Genomic DNA, 19,124 nt, shown 5'->3' on the forward strand with positions numbered 1-19,124 from the left:
AACCAAGCCCCTGTCATTGTAGAACTGACTCTGGGGGCCCAGCCACAGAGACAGCGGCAGTGCCCCCTCTCACAAGAGGCAGGAGCAGGCATCCAGGAACACCTGGTCAGACTCAAAGAGTCAGGCATTCTAATCGAGTGTCAGTCACCCTAGAACACCCCACTTCTACCAGTCAAAAAGCCAGGAGGAGGGAGGGAGGAGCCAAGATGATGGTGAGAGTAGAACAGTGGAAATCTCCTCCAAAAATCATAAATATTTTTGAAAATACAACAAATACAACTATTCCTAAAAGAGAGACCAGAAGATACAGAAAAATAGTCAGCCTACATCTACACCTGCAAGAAACCAGCACCTCATGAAAGGGGTAAGATATAAGTCATGGCCCAGCAAGACTCGAGTGACACCCCTACCCCAGATCCTTGGTGGGAGGAGAGGAGTCAGAGTGGGGAGGGAGTGGGAGCCCAGGACTGCTAAATAGTCCTAGCCATCCGCACTGGAAGCGCAGACACACAGTGTGTGGTGTACTGAATACTAGAGAAAAGGGGCAGTAAAGTCTACAAGTGGGTCCCTGCAGCTGGCGCCCCTGGGACAAAAGAAAAGCAAGATGATTTTTGAAAGCCTTAAAGGGAAATAGGCCTCACAGCTGGATGGAAGCATTCTGGTGCACACAGCCCAGCAGCTGGGAATCCTGGGGAACTCCAGGTGCCCCAACACCCTGGGCAGCAGCACACCTTGGATGCCCCTCACAGTGATAAACAGCCTCTCCCTGTTCCCTGTCCAGTGGGGCCCCACCAAAGCGGAGCAGCAGCCTGAGGACGGCCACACCAACAGTGGCCACGCAGAGCTTCCTCCACAGAGACACCACCTGCATGCAGCTGCCCTGCACAGGCCACTAGGGGTCACCATTCTCACAGGAGAGGAAGGCAAACTAGCAAGAAGGGACATTCTCCCAGCTGACACACATGCCAACTCCCCACAACTACCTCTATCGCCATGAAAAGGCAGAGGAATTTGATCCAGACCAGACTAGCAGAGGCAACCCCTGAGAAGGAGCTTGGGGAGATAGACCTAGCCAATCTTCCTGAAAAATAATTCAAAATAAAGGTCATAACCATTCTGATGGAGCTGCAGAGAAAAATGCAAGAGCTAACAGACAAAGTAGGGAGGGAGACTGCAGAAATAAAACAATCTCTGGAAGGACTTAAAAGCAGAATGGACGAGATGCAAGAGGCAGTTAATGGAATAGAAAACAGAGAACAGGAACGCAGAGAAGCTGACACAGAGAGAGATAAAAGGACCTCCAGAAATGAAACAATATGAACAGAACTGTGTGACCAATCCAAAAGGAACAATATCCGCATTATAGGGGTACCAGAAGAAGAAGAGAGAGAAAAAGGGATAGAAAGTGTCTTTGAAGAAATAATTACTGAAAACTTCCCGAAAATAGGGGAGGAAATAATCGATCAGACCATGGAAATACACAGGACTCCCAACAGAAAGGACCCACGGAGGAAAAACCAAGACACATAATAATGAAAATGGCAAAGATCAAGGACAAGGACACAGTTTTAAAGGCAGCTGGAGAGAAGAAAAAGGTCACCTATAAAGGAAAACCCATCAGGCTATCATCAGACTTCTCAACAGAAACCTTACAGGCCAGAAAAGAATGGCATGATATATTTAATGCAATGAAACAGAAGGGCCTGGAACCAAGAATACCGTATCCAGCACGATTATCATTTATATGAAGGAGGGATTAAACAATTCCCAGACAAGCAAAAGTTGAGGGAATTTGCCTCCCACAAACCACCTCTACAGGGTATGTTAGAGGGACTGCTCTAGATGGAGCACTCCATAGACTAAACAGATGTCACCAGAGAAAATAAAATCACAGCAAAGAAAGCAAACCAACCAAATACTAACTAAAGGCAAAGAATAAAATCAACTACCCACAAAAAGCAGTTGAAGGAAACATGAAAGAGAACAAAATAAAACAAGCAATATATAAAGAATGGAGGAGGAGGAATAAGAAGGGAGAGAAGAAAAGAATCTCCAGATGGTGTATATAACAGCTCAATAAGCGAGCTAAGTTAGGTAGTAAGATAGTAAAGAAGCTAACTTTGAACCTTTGGTAACCACGAATCTAAAGCCTGCAATGGCAATAAGTACATATCTTTCAATAGTCACCCTAAATGTAAATGGACTGAATGCACCAATCAAAAGACACAGAGTAATAGAATGGATAAAAAAGCAAGACCCATCTATATGCTGCTTATAAGAAACTCATCTCAAACCCAAAGACATGCACAGACTAAAAGTCAAGGGATGGAAAAACATATTTCATGCAAACAACAGAGAGAAGAAAGCAGGGGTTGCAGTACTAGTATCAGACAAAATAGACTTCAAAACAAAGAAAGTAACAAGAGATAAAGAAGGACATTACATAATGATAAAGGGCTCAGTCCAACAAGATGATATAACCATTCTAAATATATATGCACCCAACACAGGAGCACCAGCATATGTGAAACAAATGCTAACAGAACTAAAGGAGGAAATAGAATGCAACGCAATCATTTTAGGAGACTTCAACACGCCACTCACCCCAAAGGACAGATCCACCAGACAGAAAATAAGTAAGGACACAGAGGCACTGAACAACACACTAGAACAGATGAACCTAATAGATATCTATAGAACTCTACATCCAAAAGCAACAGGATACACATTCTTCTCAAGTGCACATGGAACATTCTCCAGAATAGACCACATACTAGGCCACAAAAACAGCCTCAGTAAATTCCAAAAGATTGGAATTCTACCAACCAACTTTCAGACCACAAAGGTATAAAACTAGAAATAAATTCTACAAAGACAACAAGAAGGCGAACAAACACATGGAGGCTTCACAACATGCTCTTAAATAACCAATGGATCAACAAACAAATTAAAATAGAGATCAAGGAATATATGGAAACAAATGACAACAACAACACAAAGCCCCAATTTCTGTGAGACGCAGCGAAAGCCATCTAAGAGGAAAGTATATAGCCATCCAGGCACACTTAAAAAAGGAAGAACAATCCCAAATGAATAGAATAACATCACAATTATCAAAATTGTAAAAGAAGAACAAATGAGGCCTAAAGTCAGAAGAAGGAGGGACATAATAAAGATTAGAGAAGAAATAAATAAAATTGAGAAGAATAAAACAATAGAAAAAATCAATGAAACCAAGAGCTGGTTCTTTGAGAAAATAAACAAAATCGATAAGCCTCTACCCAGACTTATTAAGAGAAAAAGAGAATTAACACAAATCAACAGAATCAGAAATGAGAATGGAAAAATCACGACAGACTCCACAAAAATACAAAGAATTACTAAAGACTACTATGTAAACCTATATGCTAATAAGCTGGAAAACCTAGAAGAAATGGACAACTTCCTAGAAAAATACCATCTTCCAAGACTGACCAAGGAAGAAACACAAAAGTTAAACAAACAAATTACGAGCAAAGAAATTGAAGCGGTAATCAAAAAACTACCCAAGAACAAAAGCCCTGGGCCAGACGGATTAACCTCGGAATTTTATCAGACATACAGAGAAGACATAATACCCATTCTCCTTAAAGTTTCCAAAAAATAGAAGAGGAGGGAATACTCCCAAACTCATTCTATGAAGCCAACATCACCCTTATACCAAAACCAGGCAAAGACCCCACCAAAAAAGAAAATTATAGACCAATATCCCTGATGAACATAGATGCAAAAATACTCAACAAAATACTAGCAAACCGAATTCAAAAATACATCAAAAGGATCATACACCATGACCAAGTGGGATTCATCCCAGGGATGCAAGGATGGTACAACATTCGAAAATCCATCAACATCATCCACCACATCAACAAAAAGGACAAAAACCACATGATCATCTCCATAGATGCTGAAAAAGCGTTCGACAAAATTCAACATCCATTCATGATAAAAACTCTCAACAAAATGGGTATAGAGGGCAAGTACCTCAACATAATAAAGGCCATATATGATAAGCCCATAGCCAACATCATACTGAACAGCGAGAAGCTGAAAGCTTTTCCTCTGAGATCGGGAACAAGACAGGGACGCCCACTCTTCCCACTGTTATTCAGCATAGTACTGGAGGTCCTAGCCATGGCAATTAGACAAAACAAAGAAATACAAGAAATCCAGATTGGTAAAGAAGAAGTTAAACTGTCACTATTTGCAGATGACATGATACTGTACATAGAAAACCCTAAAGACTCCACCCCAAAACTACTAGAACTGATATCGGAATACAGCAAAGTTGCAGGATACAAAATCAACACAGAAATCTGTGGCTTTCCTATACACTAACAATGAACCAATAGAAAGAAAAATCAGGAAAACAATTCCATTCACAATTGCATCAGAAAGAATAAAATACCTAGTAATAAACCTAACCAAAGAAGTGAAAGACATATACCCTGAAAACTACAAGACACTCTTAAGAGAAATTAAAGGGGACACTAACAGATGGAAACGCATCCCATGCTCGTGGCTAGGAAGAATTAATATCGTCAAAATGGCCATCCTGCCCAAAGCAATATACAGATTTGATGCAATCCCCCTATGAAACTACCAGCAACATTCTTCAATGAACTGGAACAAATAATTCAAAAATTCATATGGAACCACCAAAGACCCCGAATAGCCAAAGCAATCCTGAGAAAGAAGAATAAAGTAGGGGGGATCACACTCCCCAACTTCAACCTCTATTATAAAGCCATAGTAATCAAGACAATTTGGTACTGGCACAAGAACAGAGCCACAGACCAATGGAACAGACTAGAGAATCCAGACATTAACCCAGAGATATATGGTCAATTAATATTTGATAAAGGAGCCATGGACATACAATGGCGAAATGACAGTCTCTTCAACAGATGGTGCTGGCAAAACTGGACAGCTACATGTAGGAGAATGAAACTGGACCACTGTCTAACCCCATATACAAAAGTAAACTCAAAATGGATCAAAGACCTGAATGTAAGTCATGAAACCATTAAACTCTTGAAAAAAAACATAGGCAAAAACCTCTTAGACATAAACATGAGTGACCTCTTCTTGAACATATCTCCCCGGGCAAGGAAAACAACAGCAAAAATGAACAAGTGGGACTATATTAAGCTGAAAAGCTTCTGTACAGCAAAAGACACCATCAATAGAACAAAAAGGAACCCTACAGTATGGGAGAATATATTTGAAAATGACACATCCGATAAAGGCTTGACGTCCAGAATATATAAAGAGCTTACACGCCTCAACAAACAAAAAACAAATAACCCAATTAAAAAATGGGCAGAGGAACTGAACAGATGGTTCTCCAAAAAAGAAATACAGATGGCCAACAGACACATGAAAAGATGCTCCACCTAATTATCAGAGAAATGCAAATTAAAACTACAATGAGGTATCACCTCACACCAGTAAGGATAGCTGCCATCCAAAAGACAAACAACAACAAATGTTGGCGAGGCTGTGGAGAAAGGGGAACCCTCCTACACTGCTGGTGGGAATGTAAATTAGTTCAACCATTGTGGAAAGCAGTATGGAGGTACATCAAAATGCTCAAAATAGACTTACCATTTGACCCGGGAATTGCACTCCTAGGAATTTACCCTAAGAATGCAGCAATCAAGTATGAGAAAGACCAATGCACCCCTATGTTTATTGCAGCACTATTTACAATAGCCAAGAATTGGAAGCAACCTAAATGTCCATCGATAGATGAATGGATAAAGAAGATGTGGTACATATACACAATGGAATACTACTCAGCCATAAGAAAAGGGCAAATCCTACCATTTGCAGAAACATGGATGGAGCTGGAGGGTATTATGCTCAGTGAAACAAGCCAAGCAGAGAAAGAGAAATGCCTAATGATTTCACTCATCTATGGAGTATAAGAACAAAGGAAAAACTGAAGGAACAAAATAGCAGCAGAATCACAGAACTCAAGAATGGACTAACAGGTACCAAAGGGAAAGGGACTGGGGAGGATGGGTGGGTAGGGAGGGATAAGGGAGGGGGAGAAAAAGGGGGGTATTAAGATTAGCATGCATGGGGGGGTGCGAGAAAGGGGAGGGCTGTACAACACAGAGAAGACAAGTAGTGATTCTACAACATTTTGCTATGCTGATGGACAGTGACTGTAAAGGGGTATATAGGGGGGACCTGGTATAGGGGAGAGCCTAGTAAACAAAATATTTGTCATGTAAGTGTAGATTAATGATATAAAAAAATGCAGTTCCTGTGTGGTGACCTCCAATGAGTTCTACACAATGATATAAAGGGCATATGAAAGTGTAGGCATAGGGTCTGTTTGTGTTTATACAGAGGATCAAAGCCTAATTTGGCTACCCTGAAAATGAACTAAAATATGATATGAATAAGAACTTCCAACATCAGCACTCTCTGGAGGAGTCATACCAGAAGATGATCATCAAAAAACCCCAACAAAGATACATGCACTGCTACAGGTGTAGATGCACTCATCCCACCAGTTCCTGGACTTGCCATGGGAATGAAGAAGGAGATATCTAAGATGGCCTGTGCATACAGCAAAACAACAAATTTGACTGGATCTAAACTGTTGGAATTCAACCAAGAATTAGTAGAAGTGCAAATTGTAGTGCTCCAAAATCTTACAACTACAGACTATTTACTGTTAAAAGAACATATGGGATGTGAACAGTCCCCAGGAATGGGTTGTTTTAATTTGTCTGATTTCTCTCAGACTGTTCAAGTTCAGTTGGACAATATTCACCATATTATAGATAAGTCTTCACAAATGCCTAAGGTGCCTAACTGGTTTTCTTGGTTTCACTGGAGATGGCTGGTAATTACAGGTATGCTTTGGTTACATAACTGTACTCCTATTATGTTAATGTGTGTGTGCAATTTAATTAGTAGTTTAAAACCTATACATGCTGAAGTTACTCTACAAGAAGGTATGTCAAAGAAATAATCAATCTTCCCATGTTTTCTTCCATCTGCTACCTCTATAGCTTTTCTTCCTCCTTCCTAATTATAACCCTTAAGTAGAATTCGTGCCTCATATCGAATTTACCGAGTATCATAATTCTTCCAAGTGGTAAAGACACCTCAAGACAAATGCTGGGCATAGAAGCCACAGGGCATAAAATATGCAAAGACGTAAAAAGCTAACCTTTTCAAACAATAAGGCTTCTCTCTCACTTACCAACTTAACATTTCCCTGTATGGCCCCGGAAGATGACTGGTTAGCCAGACGGGTAAGATTCCTCAAGGGAGGAACAACCTAAGACAGGCACAGTCTCAGGGGGGCCATCAGGAGAGAAAATGGGGATCAACAGAGGTGAGGCTCAGAACCTACCCCCCCCCCTGTTCTGAGAGAAATCTTCTGCATATGTGGATGTTTTATTGCCCTTGTCTAGCTTGGATTAACACATAGTCTACAGGCACACACCTGATCATCTACATTTGCTCTCTTACAACACTAAACTATGTTTTCTACTTTTATCTTGTATCTACCTACCACTTCAGCATTTTATTACAAATAATAATAAAGAGAGAAATGTGGTATCCACATATAAATCAAGTATAAAAATCAAATGAATATTCATATTTGAACTGACTGTTTATAGTTCATAATGCATGATCAAAACCAAAAGCCTCTGTGATGACTGCCCTTGTACTGTTCACCATGTAACTTATTCACTATGTAAGAATTTGTTCTCCATGTAAGAACTTGTTCATTATGCTTCAGAAGATTGGAGACTGATGAAAATTAGGCTTGGGGTGGATTAATGATTGTGCATTGAGCATTGACCCCCCTATACAGAATTTTATTGTGGTTAACAACCATTTGATCAATAAATATGAGAGATGCCCTCTCAAAAAAAAAAAAAAGTACACACTTCCAATTGTAAAATAAATAAGTAACCAGGATGTAATGTATAGCATAAGGAATATAGTCAAAATATTGTAACAACTTGGTATGGTGATAGCTGGTACCTAGAATTATCATGTATATAAATGTTAAATCACTGTGTTGTACACCTGGAACTAATGTAATACTGTGTGTCAACTACCCTTCAATAAAAAAATAAAAAATAAAAAAAGAATAAAATACCTAGGAATAAACCTAACCAAAGAAGTGAAAGACCTATACCCTGAAAACTACAAGACACTCTTAAGAGAAATTAAAGAGGACACTAACAAATGGAAACTCATCCCATGCTCTTGGCTAGGAAGAATTAATATCGTCAAAATGGCCATCCTGCCCAAAGCAATATACAGATTCAATGCAATCCCTATCAAATTACCAACAACATTCTTCAACAAACTGGAACAAATTGTTCAAAAATTCATATGGAAACACCAAAGACCCCGAATAGCCAAAGCAATCCTGAGAAGGAAGAATAAAGTGGGGGGATCTCGCTCCCCAACTTCAAGCTCTACTACAAAGCCACAGTAATCAAGACAATTTGGAACTGGCACAAGAACAGAGCCACAGACCAGTGGAACAGAATAGAGACTCCAGACATTAACCCAAACATATACGGTCAATTAATATATGACAAAGGAGCCATGGACATACAATGGGGGAAATGACAGCCTCTTCAACAGTTGGTGCTGGTAAAACTGGACAGCTACATGTAAGAGAATGAAACTGGATCACTGTCTAACCCCAGACACAAAAGTAAATTTGAAATGGATCAAAGACCTGAATGTAAGTCATAAAACCATAAAACTCTTAGAAAAAACATAGGCAAAAATCTCTTGGACATAAAGATTAGCGACTTCTTCATAAACATATCTCCCCAGGCAAGGAAAACAAAAGCAAAAATGAACAAGTGGGACTATATCATGCTGAAAATTTTCTGTACAGCAAAGGACACCATCAATAGAACAAAAAGGCATCCTACAGTATGGGAGAATGTATTCATAAATGGCAGATCTGATAAAGAGTTGGCATCCTAAATATATAAAGAGCTCACACACCTCAACAAACAAAAAGCAAATAATCCAATTAAAAAATGGGCAGAGGAGTTGAACAGACAGTTCTCCAAAGAAGAAATTCAGATGGCCAACAGACACATGAAAAGATGCTCCACATTGCTTGTCATCAGAGAAATGCAAATAAAAACCACAATGAGATATCACCTCACAACAGTAAGGATGGCCACCATCCAAAAGACAAACAACAACAAATGTTGGCAAGGTTGTGGAGAAAGGGGAACCCTCCTACACTGCTGGTGGGAATGTAAATTAGTTCAACCATTGTGGAAAGCAATATGGAGGTTCCTCAAAAAGCTTAAAATAGACATACCATTTGACCCAGGAATTCCACTTCTAGGAATTTACCCTAAGAATACAGCAGCCCAGTTTGAAAAAGACAGATGCACCCCTATGTTTATCGCAGCACTATTTACAATAGCCAAGAAATAAAAGCAACCTAAGTGTCCATCAGTAGATAAATGAATAAAGAAGATGTGGTACATATACACAATGGAATATTTTTTGGAAACCTTTAAGGAGAATGGGTATTATGTCTTCTCTGTATGTCTGATAAAATTCCGAGGTAAATCCATCTGGCCCGGGGGTTTTGTTCCTGGGTAGTATTTTGATTACTGCTTCAATTTCATTGCTGATAATTGGTCTGTTTAGATTTTCTGTTTCTTCCTTGGTCAGTCTTGGAAGGTTGTATTTTTCTAGGAAGTTGTTCATTTCTTCTAGGTTTTCCAGCTTGTTAGCATATAGGTTTTCATAGTATTCTCTAATGATTCTTTGTATTTCTGTGGGGTCAGTTGTGATTTTTTTCTTTCTTGTTTCTGATTCTGTTGATGTGTGTTGATTCTCTTTTTCTCTTAATAAGTCTGGCTAGAGGCTTATCTATTTTGTTTATTTTCTCAAAGAACCAGCTCTTGGTTTCATTGACTTTTTTCTATTGTTTTATTCTTCTCAATTTTGTTTATTTGTTCTCTGATCTTTATTATGTCCCTCCTTCTTCTGACTTTAGGCCTCATTTGTTCTTCTTTTTCCAATTTCGATAATTGTGACGTTAGACTATTCATTTGGGATTGTTCTTCCTTCTTCAGGTGTTCCTGGATCGCTATATACTTTCCTCTTAAGACTGCTTTTGCTGCGTCCCACAGAAGTTGGGGCTTTGTGTTGTTGTTGTCATTTGTTTCCATATATTCCTTAATCTCTATTTTAATTTGTTCATTGATCCATTGATTATTTAGGAGCATGTTGTTAAGCCTCCATGTGTTTGTGAGCCTTTTTGTTTTCTTTGTAGAATTTATTTCTAGTTTTATACCTTTGTGGTCTGAAAAGTTGGTTGGTAGAATTTCAATATTTTGGAATTTACTGAGGCTCTTTTTGTGGGCTAGTATGTGGTCTATTCTGGAGAATGTTCCATGTGCATGTGAGAAGAACGTGTATCCTGTTTCTTTTGGATGTGGAGTTCTATAGATGTCTATTAGGTCCATCTGTTCTAGTGTGTTGTTCAGTGCCTCCGTGTCCTTACTGATTTTCTGCCCAGTGGATCTATCCTTTGGGGTGAGTGGCATGTTGAAGTCTCCTAAAATGAATGCATTGCATTCTATTTCCTCTTTTAGTTCTGTTAGCATTTGTTTCACATATGCTGGTGCTCCTGTGTTGGGTGCATATATATTTAGAATGGTTATATCCTCTTGTTGGACTGACCCCTTTATCATTATGTAGTGTCCTTCTTTATCTCTTGTTACTTTCTTTGTTTTGAAGTCTATTTTGTCTGATACTAGTACTGCAACCCCTGCTTTCTTCTCTCTGTTGTTTGCATGAAATATGTTTTTCCATCCCTTGACTTTTAGTCTGTACATTCTTTGGGTTTGAGGTGAGTTTCTTGTAAGCAGCATATAGATGGGTCTTGCTTTTTTATCCATTCTATTACTCTGTGTCTTTTGATTGGTGCATTCAGTCCATTTACATTTAGGGTGACTATTGAAAGATATGTACTTATTGCCATTGCAGGCTTTAGATTCGTGGTTACCAAAGGTTCAACGTTAGCTTCTTTACTATCTTACTACCTAACTTAGCTCGCTTATTGAGCTGTTATATACACCATCTGGAGATTCTTTTCTTCTCTCCCTTCTTATTCCTCCTCCTCCATTCTTTATATATTGCTTGTTTTATTTTGTTCTCTTTCATGTTTCCTTTAACTGCTTTTTGTGGGTAGTTGATTTTATTCTTTGCCTTTAGTTAGTATTTGGTTGGTTTGCTTTCTTTGCTGTGATTTTATTTTCTCTGGTGACATCTGTTTAGCCTTAGGAGTGCTCCCATCTAGAGCAGTCCCTCTAACATACCCTGTAGAGGTGGTTTGTGGGAGGCAAATTCCCTCAACTTTTGCTTGTCTGGGAATTGTTTAATCCCTCCTTCATATAAATGATAATCGTGCTGGATACGGTATTCTTGGTTCCAGGCCCTTCTGTTTCATTGCATTAAATATATCATGCCATTCTTTTCTGGCCTGTAAGGTTTCTGTTGAGAAGTCTGATGATAGCCTGATGGGTTTTCCTTTATAGGTGACCTTTTTCTTCTCTCCAGCTGCCTTTAAAACTGTGTCCTTGTCCTTGATCTTTGCCATTTTCATTATTATGTGTCTTGGTTTTTCCTCCGTGGGTCCTTTCTGTTGGGAGTCCTGTGTATTTCCATGGTCTGATCGATTATTTCCTCCCCTATTTTGGGGAAGTTTTCAGCAATTATTTCTTCAAAGACACTTTCTATCCCTTTTTCTCTCTCTTCTTCTTCTGGTACCCCTATAATGCGGATATTGTTCCTTTTGGATTGGTCACACAGTTCTGTTCATATTGTTTCATTTCTGGAGGTCCTTTTATCTCTCTCTGTGTCAGCTTCTCTGCGTTCCTGTTCTCTGTTTTCTATTCCATTAACTGCCTCTTGCATCTCGTCCATTCTGCTTTTAAGTCCTTCCAGAGATTGTTTTATTTCTGCAGTCTCCCTCCCTACTTTGTCTGTTAGCTCTTGCATTTTTCTCTGCAGCTCCATCAGAATGGTTATGACCTTTATTTTGAATTATTTTTCAGGAAGATTGGCTAGGTCTATCTCCCCAAGCTCCTTCTCAGGGGTTGCCTCTGCTAGTCTGGTCTGGATCAAATTCCTCTGCCTTTTCATGGCGATAGAGGTAGTTGTGGGGAGTTGGCATGTGTGTCAGCTGGGAGAATGTCCCTTCTTGCTAGTTTGCCTTCCTCTCCTGTGAGAATGGTGACCCCTAGTGGCCTGTGCAGGGCAGCTGCATGCAGATGGTGTCTCTGTGGAGGAAGCTCTGCGTGGCCACTGTTGGTGTGGCCGTCCTCAGGCTGCTGCTCCGCTTTGGTGGGGCCCCACTGGACAGGGAACAGGGGGAGGCTGTTTATCACTGTGTGGGGCATCCAAGGTGCGCTGCTGCCCAGGGGGTTGGGGCACCTGGAGTTCCCCGGGATTCCCAGCTGCTGGGGTGGGCACGCCAGAATGCTTCCGTCCAGCTGTGAGGCTCATGTCCCTTGAAGGCTTTCAAAAAGCACTCACTTTTCTTTTGTCCCAGGGGCACCAGCTGTGGGGACCCACTCGCAGATTTTACTGTCCCTTTTCCCTAGTATCCAGCACACTACGCACTGTGTGTCTGCACTCCCAGTGCGGATGACTAGGGCTGGATGTTCAGCAGTCCTGGGCTCCCACTCCCTCCCCGCTCTGACTCCTCTCCTCCCACCAGGAGCTGGGGTGAGGGGGGCTTGGGTCCCGGCGGGCTGCAGCTTGTATCTTACCCCCTTTGTGAGATGCTGGGTTCTCACAGGTGTAGATGTAGTCTGGCTGTTTTACTGTGTCTTCTGGTCTCTCTTTTAGGAATAGTTGTATTTGTTGTATTTTCAAAAATACATATGGTTTTGGGAGGAGATTTCCGCTGCTGTACTCACGCCGCCATCTTGGCTCCTTCCCTATTGTGTCCTTCTTAAACACACAGGGACGCTGATTTCTCTCCAACTCTCAGCTGGCACAATACTAAATCTCCTCAAGGCTGTCTGGCTCCCAAAAAAGTAGCAATTTTGAATTGTAAAAAGCACCAAAAGAAAAACAGCCCTATGATACAGGATAACCAGCTGGCAGATAAGGCAGGTGAATCAGTGGCCTATAAAAACAGATAAAGCTCCTTCCCTCACCATGGCCCTAAAGCCCCAAGTGGAGGCCCCTCCACCAGGTACAATGAAAAAAAGAAGGACTGGACCATGGCTGAAGGAGCCACCCTAACTTAAAAAGAAAATGATGAATGCTGCCTGACAGGTACATGTTGGTCCCAAGTGCAACCAGAAGGCATCTAGTCAGCAAATACCATCAGCTCACCCACCTAAGAAAAACTGCACTAAAAACCCTCCTCAGCAGTTGCCAGCATTTCTAAGCCAAACTAAGTCAGCAGTGCATGACTTGTGCCAGAAATAATGCTCAATCTGCACTGCAACCCCTGCCAGGTGTCCAAAGAGCAGGAGTTGCCCCCTTTGAAAATCTTGAGATAGACTTCACAGATGTCCAGCCAAGCAGAGAACTCAAATACCTTCTAGTAATGGGTGGATCAAAGCCTTCCCAACCAGGACAAAACAAAGCCAAGAGATAGCCAAAGTCCTCCTGAGAGAAAGTGTGCCCCAGATTGGCCTACCATCTACAAGTCACAGTGACAATAGACCTGCCTTTGTAGCAGATACAGTACATATTTTAACTAAATCTCTCAACGTTATCTGGAAACTCCACACTGCGTACAGGCCACAAAGTTCTGGGGAAGTAGAGCCAATAAATTGCACCCTCACAAGAACCCTAGCTAAATTTTGCCAAGAAACTGGCCTCCCGTGGCCAGACCTGCTGCCCCTGCCTCTCCCGCAGGCTCACTGCACACCTGGGACTCAAGGCTTTGCCCCTTTTTAATTAATGTATGGACGCCCTCCCCAGGGGAAGCCTCCCAGGGAACCTACGCAAGATGGGAGATAAGGGAGTAAGAGAAGAGCTCCAAGCCATAAGAGCCACCCTAAATAAGCTGCAGCAATATGCCATAGAAAGGGCCCCGATCTCCTTAGGGACCCCAATACATTCCTTCCAGGCTGGGGACTCAGTCTGAGTCAAAAATTGAAGAAGGGTCCCCCTCAAACCTCAGTAGATGGGGCCCCACATTGTTGTTCTAACTACTCCTACTGCCCTCAAAGTTACAGGCATCATTCCGTGGGTCCATCATTCCAGAGTGAAAAGGGCCCATAATTTGGACAAAGAAATACATCAGTGGAAAGCCCAGCCAGAACTCCAGATCCTCTCCACCTCGGCATCTGATGATCACCCTCTGACTAATGAACATCTGCATGCCGTGGCACCTGGCCCTCGCCAGAATGGAATCTCTCATCCTGGGCATTAAACTCTCTGCTGTTGCACCCTCTGACTAAACTGTTCCTCAAAAAGTTGTCCTTTCTATTATCTATTGGGTAATCATTAAGTTGTTTTACTGTGCTTACCTGTCTCTTCTAGCTGAACTCAAATCTCAGCCTGCATTTCCAAAGTACCTCTCTATAATGTTTAACTGTACAAAAGTTATAAAGTGCATGGTCATCACCCAAGGGAGCTGCCCTCAGTGGCCCTACACCTTTAGCACCTGTCCTCTCACACTCAGATAAGCCAGCCCGAGTGTAATGCTCAGCTGCATAAAAATAAATTAAGACTGAGAAAAACTGGGTATTTTTTGCAAAGCACAGGCTTATCAAGAGTCTGAAGGACTCCTTTTAACTTGTACACACAAGGCCCATACTGACAAATGCGTAAAAACATAATCATTTGTGTTCTTCACAAAGTACTCAGAACTTAAAGAAAAAGTCACAAGGAAAAAATCCTAGCTCAAAGCAATTAAAAATATAAATACAAGCCATTAAAACCTTATCATAAACCAAAAAGATGATGCTCGCTAAAATGAAGTGTTTAAAGGGGCATCAGAGAGGGGAGTGATAAGGAAAATATTCAACACAGCCATCAAGGTCAGCAAACCGCTTTTTCCCTCTGGCTGGCAAAGCCCTCCCAGCTCCCCCCTCCCCTCCTCCAGGCTCCTCTTTTACCCTGCACCTGCCAAGATGCCACCTATCAAAAAATATAAATTGCTCCCCTTGCTTGTGCTCAGGGCTCAGACATTGGGAGATTACTCCCCTCTGAGCCTGCTGGTATAAGAATAAAACCTCAACACTCCAAGACCTCCAAGTGCTACTTAGTTCTTCTGTCAGTGATCCAGTCCAGGTTTTCCAGTATTTTCTGTAACAAGATGTGATGCACTTTTTGTGCTCACCTTACCTACAGATGAAGAAGCTGAGATTTGAAACTGGCCTGATGTCACACATATGGTGAGTGGTGGACAAAGGATCTGAATCAGGACATTTATCATGGAGGATAGGAAGAGAAGGGGTTTTAAGTTTTTAGTTGAAAAGAAGTCTCAGATGGCTGGATTTGGGTCATGAGTCACACCCTAGGGACCCCATCCTCATCCAAACACTGTCATTTGTAAACCAAGTTCCCTCACTACCCAACTCCTACAGGTTTTGTCCCTGCAAAAGGACCATGACAGTGGAGGCCCATCTCCAAGGCTCTTCTCAAACAACCCTGAATTGTCCAAGTTCTGTGCCTACCCTTCTCAACCTTGAGGCCCAGCAACCTCAACACAGGCTTTGACCAGGTGTCACCACAACCCAGGTTGCCCACAGCCTGCTGTCCCTGGGGTGGGGGGTCCTTTGATCACCCTGGGACATGAGGGATGCACAGGGTACCTCAAGCACCTCCTTGCCTCCTCTGCCTGACCACACTGACAGGAGACTTCTGTCCACGAAGGGATAACTGCCAGAGACTTTCCCTCCTGCCATAAACAATCAGAAAAATAGGCAAAATGTGTGAAATATCAGTTTTCAGATACTGGTCAACAAGCAGTGCAGGATGGACAATCCTGAGAGAACAAAGAGGGAAAAAAAAGATATAAGCCCTATGATTTATTGTTACCTAGCATTATTAACAGCCCCAGAAGAGTCACTCCTTTGTAGTGGGGCTAAACTAGCTCTAGAGTAAAAGTCTCCTCTAGATCAACTCTGTAAAAAGCTTAAAGCAAATCTGATGAAAGGATCAAATTGATCTGCAAGTGACTTTACCATCTGCCAGAACAAAGCCCAACACTCTTTAAAGGAATAAAACAAAATCAAGCACCCAACAACGTACAATTTACAATGTCCAGTGTCCAATATAAAATTACTAGACATCAGGAAAATCTGACCTATCACCCAGGCCAGGAAATAAGAGAGATGATGGAATTTGCAGACAAGAACTTTGACACATTTGTTAAAAATATTACAAATATGCTCAAGGGACCCATATATCCAAGAAGTTCAAAAAATCCTACATAGAATTAGCAAAGAAAAGTACATCAAGGCAGATTACAATCAATGTTCTGAAATCAATAACAGAGACAATCTTAAAAATGGACAGATGAAGTGGTATAATATTATTTGAAGATAGATTCATATAAGTTAAAGACTATTCTATAAACTCTAGAATAACCACTAAGAGAGAAAGAATGAGGCCTAATTAGCCACTAGTGCAGATAAAATGAAATACTAAAACATACTCAATCTAAAAGAAGGCAGGAAAAGAGCAAGAGGGAACAAATAACAGATAGAACTAAAAACAAATAACAATGTGGTAGATTTAAACCTAACCATAACAATAATTGCACTAAATGTAAATGACCTAAACATTCCAATTAAAAGGCAGAGATTGTCAGACTGTATATAACAGCAAGACACACTTATATGTTATCTTGAAGAAACCTACATTACAGAGGAAAACCCAGATAGGTTAAAAGTAAAAGGATAGAAAATGACATAACACACAACACTAAGTAGAAGAGAGCTGGAGTAGCTATATTAATACCAGAGAAACATCCTTTGGGAATAGAATATTACCAAGGGTAGAGTGGTTAGAGAGTTCAACACTCCTCTCCCAGTAATTGCTAGAACGAGTAGATGGAAAACCAGTAAGAATTTAGAAGATTTTGATAACACCATCAACAGTTTTGACTTAATCAACATTTCTAAAACACCCCATTCAACAATTACAGAACACACATTCTTTTAAGTGCTCATGAACATTTGTCAAGACAGGCCATGTGCTAAGTCATAACAAGCTTCAGTTAATTTAAAAAGATTGAAATCATGAAGAGTATTTTCTCTGACCTTACACAATTAAATTAGAAATCAGTAACAGAAATATATTTACAAAATCCCTTTATATTTAGAAATCGAACAACATGCATCTGAATAATCCATGATTCAAAAAAGAAATCATAAGGGAAGTTAGAAAATAAAAACTGAATGAAAATAAAAGAACAATGCATTGAAATGTGTGGTACATTTGTGCATAACTAGCACTTACAGGAAATGTATAGTTTTAACTGTTTATATTAAGGATGAAACAAGGTCTAAAACCAATTCTCTAAACTAAAAAATTAGAACAAGAACAAAGAACACTCAAAGTGAGTAGAGGAATGAAATAATATGGAACTGAAATCAGTAATATAGAAAATGGACAAACAATGGAGAAATCCAATAAAACTAATAGCTGCTTCTTTGAAAAAAATGAGTAAAATGGACAAACCTTTGGCTAGCCTAATCAAGAAAATAAGAGAAAACCCAAACTACTAGTCTCAGGAATAAAAGAAGGGACATCAGCACAGATCTGGCAGACATTAAAAGGATAATAAATATTGTAGACAACTTTATACCAATAATTTCAGCAATTTAAATGCAATGGGAAAATTCCTTGAAAGATACAAGTTACTAAACACAACAAAAAATAGAAAATATGAAAGGCTATATATCAATTATAAGAAATTGAATGTGTAATTAAAACAAAACAAAAAACAGCTCCTTCAAAGAAAAGTCTAGGCCCAAATGGCTTCATTGGTGAAGTCTATCAAACATAAAAGGAATAAATAACACCTATACAAATACACTCTTATAAAAATTCCCTCAGAAAACAGGAGAGGGTACATGTCCCAACTCATCTTATGAGGCTAACAGGAAACCAGAAAAAGGAAAGAATAAACATAGAAACAAAAATTCTTAACAAAATATCAGCAAATTGTATCCATGCATCCATGTATCAATGAACAAACTGTATGATGACCAGGAATGCAAGGTTGGTTTGATGCTTGAACATTAATCAATATAATTCATCATATTAATACATGTCTTTCAGCCTCTTTCCTCACTGAGTATCATGTAGGTCTTTGTGTATGGTTTTTGGTAGCATGCTTTATAAAGTCTTAAACCTTGTCTGTATTTGAAATTAAACTTAAAAAAGATGATTTTTAACATACTGTTAGAAATACCATAGTTGTTTAACATGTCTCCTGATCTGGACAATAAGTTGTATCATATCCCTCTCAGTGGCACCACAGCTACTGTCCATGCCAAGAATCATCCTACACATCAGTTAAGTACCCATTCTGAGAATAATAGAACCATTATTTAATGAGCAACTGTGTGCCAGGCATGGGCTGGATGGCTCACTTACAATATTTCAGGTCCATTCTTAAAACCACCTGTAAGAGAGCCATCACCCTTATTTTACAAATGAGGAAACTGAGGCCCAGAATGATGAAGTAATTTATCCAAGGTTCCATAGCTAGTTAGTGGAGGAACCCAGATTTGAGCCCAGTTCTGCCAATTCAAAAGTAGATCTGTGGCTATTCTTAGTGCTTACATGGCAGACACCCTTCTGCACACACTACAGACCAATTAATGCTGCCTACCTCTGTTTCTTCATCACTAAAATGAGGACTGATAAGAGTCCTTATCCCTATGAGGATTAAGTAGGTTAAAAATTGTGAAGTACACAGAAAATGGCATGTTTAAGGATCTTTTGACCCTTTGTTAAACAAATTGATGAATATTTAATTCTCATCAGTGCTGAGAGAGAGGGGTTATAATCCCACCTTGCAGATGTGGGAAGCAAGGCTAAGTGAAGGAAGTGAACTAGTTAAA

The 19,124-nt window shown here is 40.2% G+C and overlaps 1 protein-coding gene across 2 annotated transcripts in view; it reads right to left on the minus strand.

The window, feature by feature from the left end:
* The window catches only part of CYP46A1 (cytochrome P450 family 46 subfamily A member 1), a 49,797-nt gene that overhangs the window by 19,258 nt on the left and 11,415 nt on the right, over nucleotides 1–19,124 (minus strand). Inside the window, exon 1 of one of the 2 annotated variants that reach the window (XM_073241868.1) lies at nucleotides 12,849–13,289. The exons of the other annotated variant lie outside the window; for it this stretch is intronic. The gene's annotated coding sequence lies outside the window, so the exon portion shown is untranslated. Of the gene's footprint in view, nucleotides 1–12,848; nucleotides 13,290–19,124 lie in introns of those variants that run through there. 2 annotated transcript variants of the gene reach the window in all.

Source organism: Manis javanica, chromosome 8 (genome assembly GCF_040802235.1).
Source record: "Manis javanica isolate MJ-LG chromosome 8, MJ_LKY, whole genome shotgun sequence".
NCBI classification, from domain to species: Eukaryota; Metazoa; Chordata; class Mammalia; order Pholidota; family Manidae; genus Manis; species Manis javanica.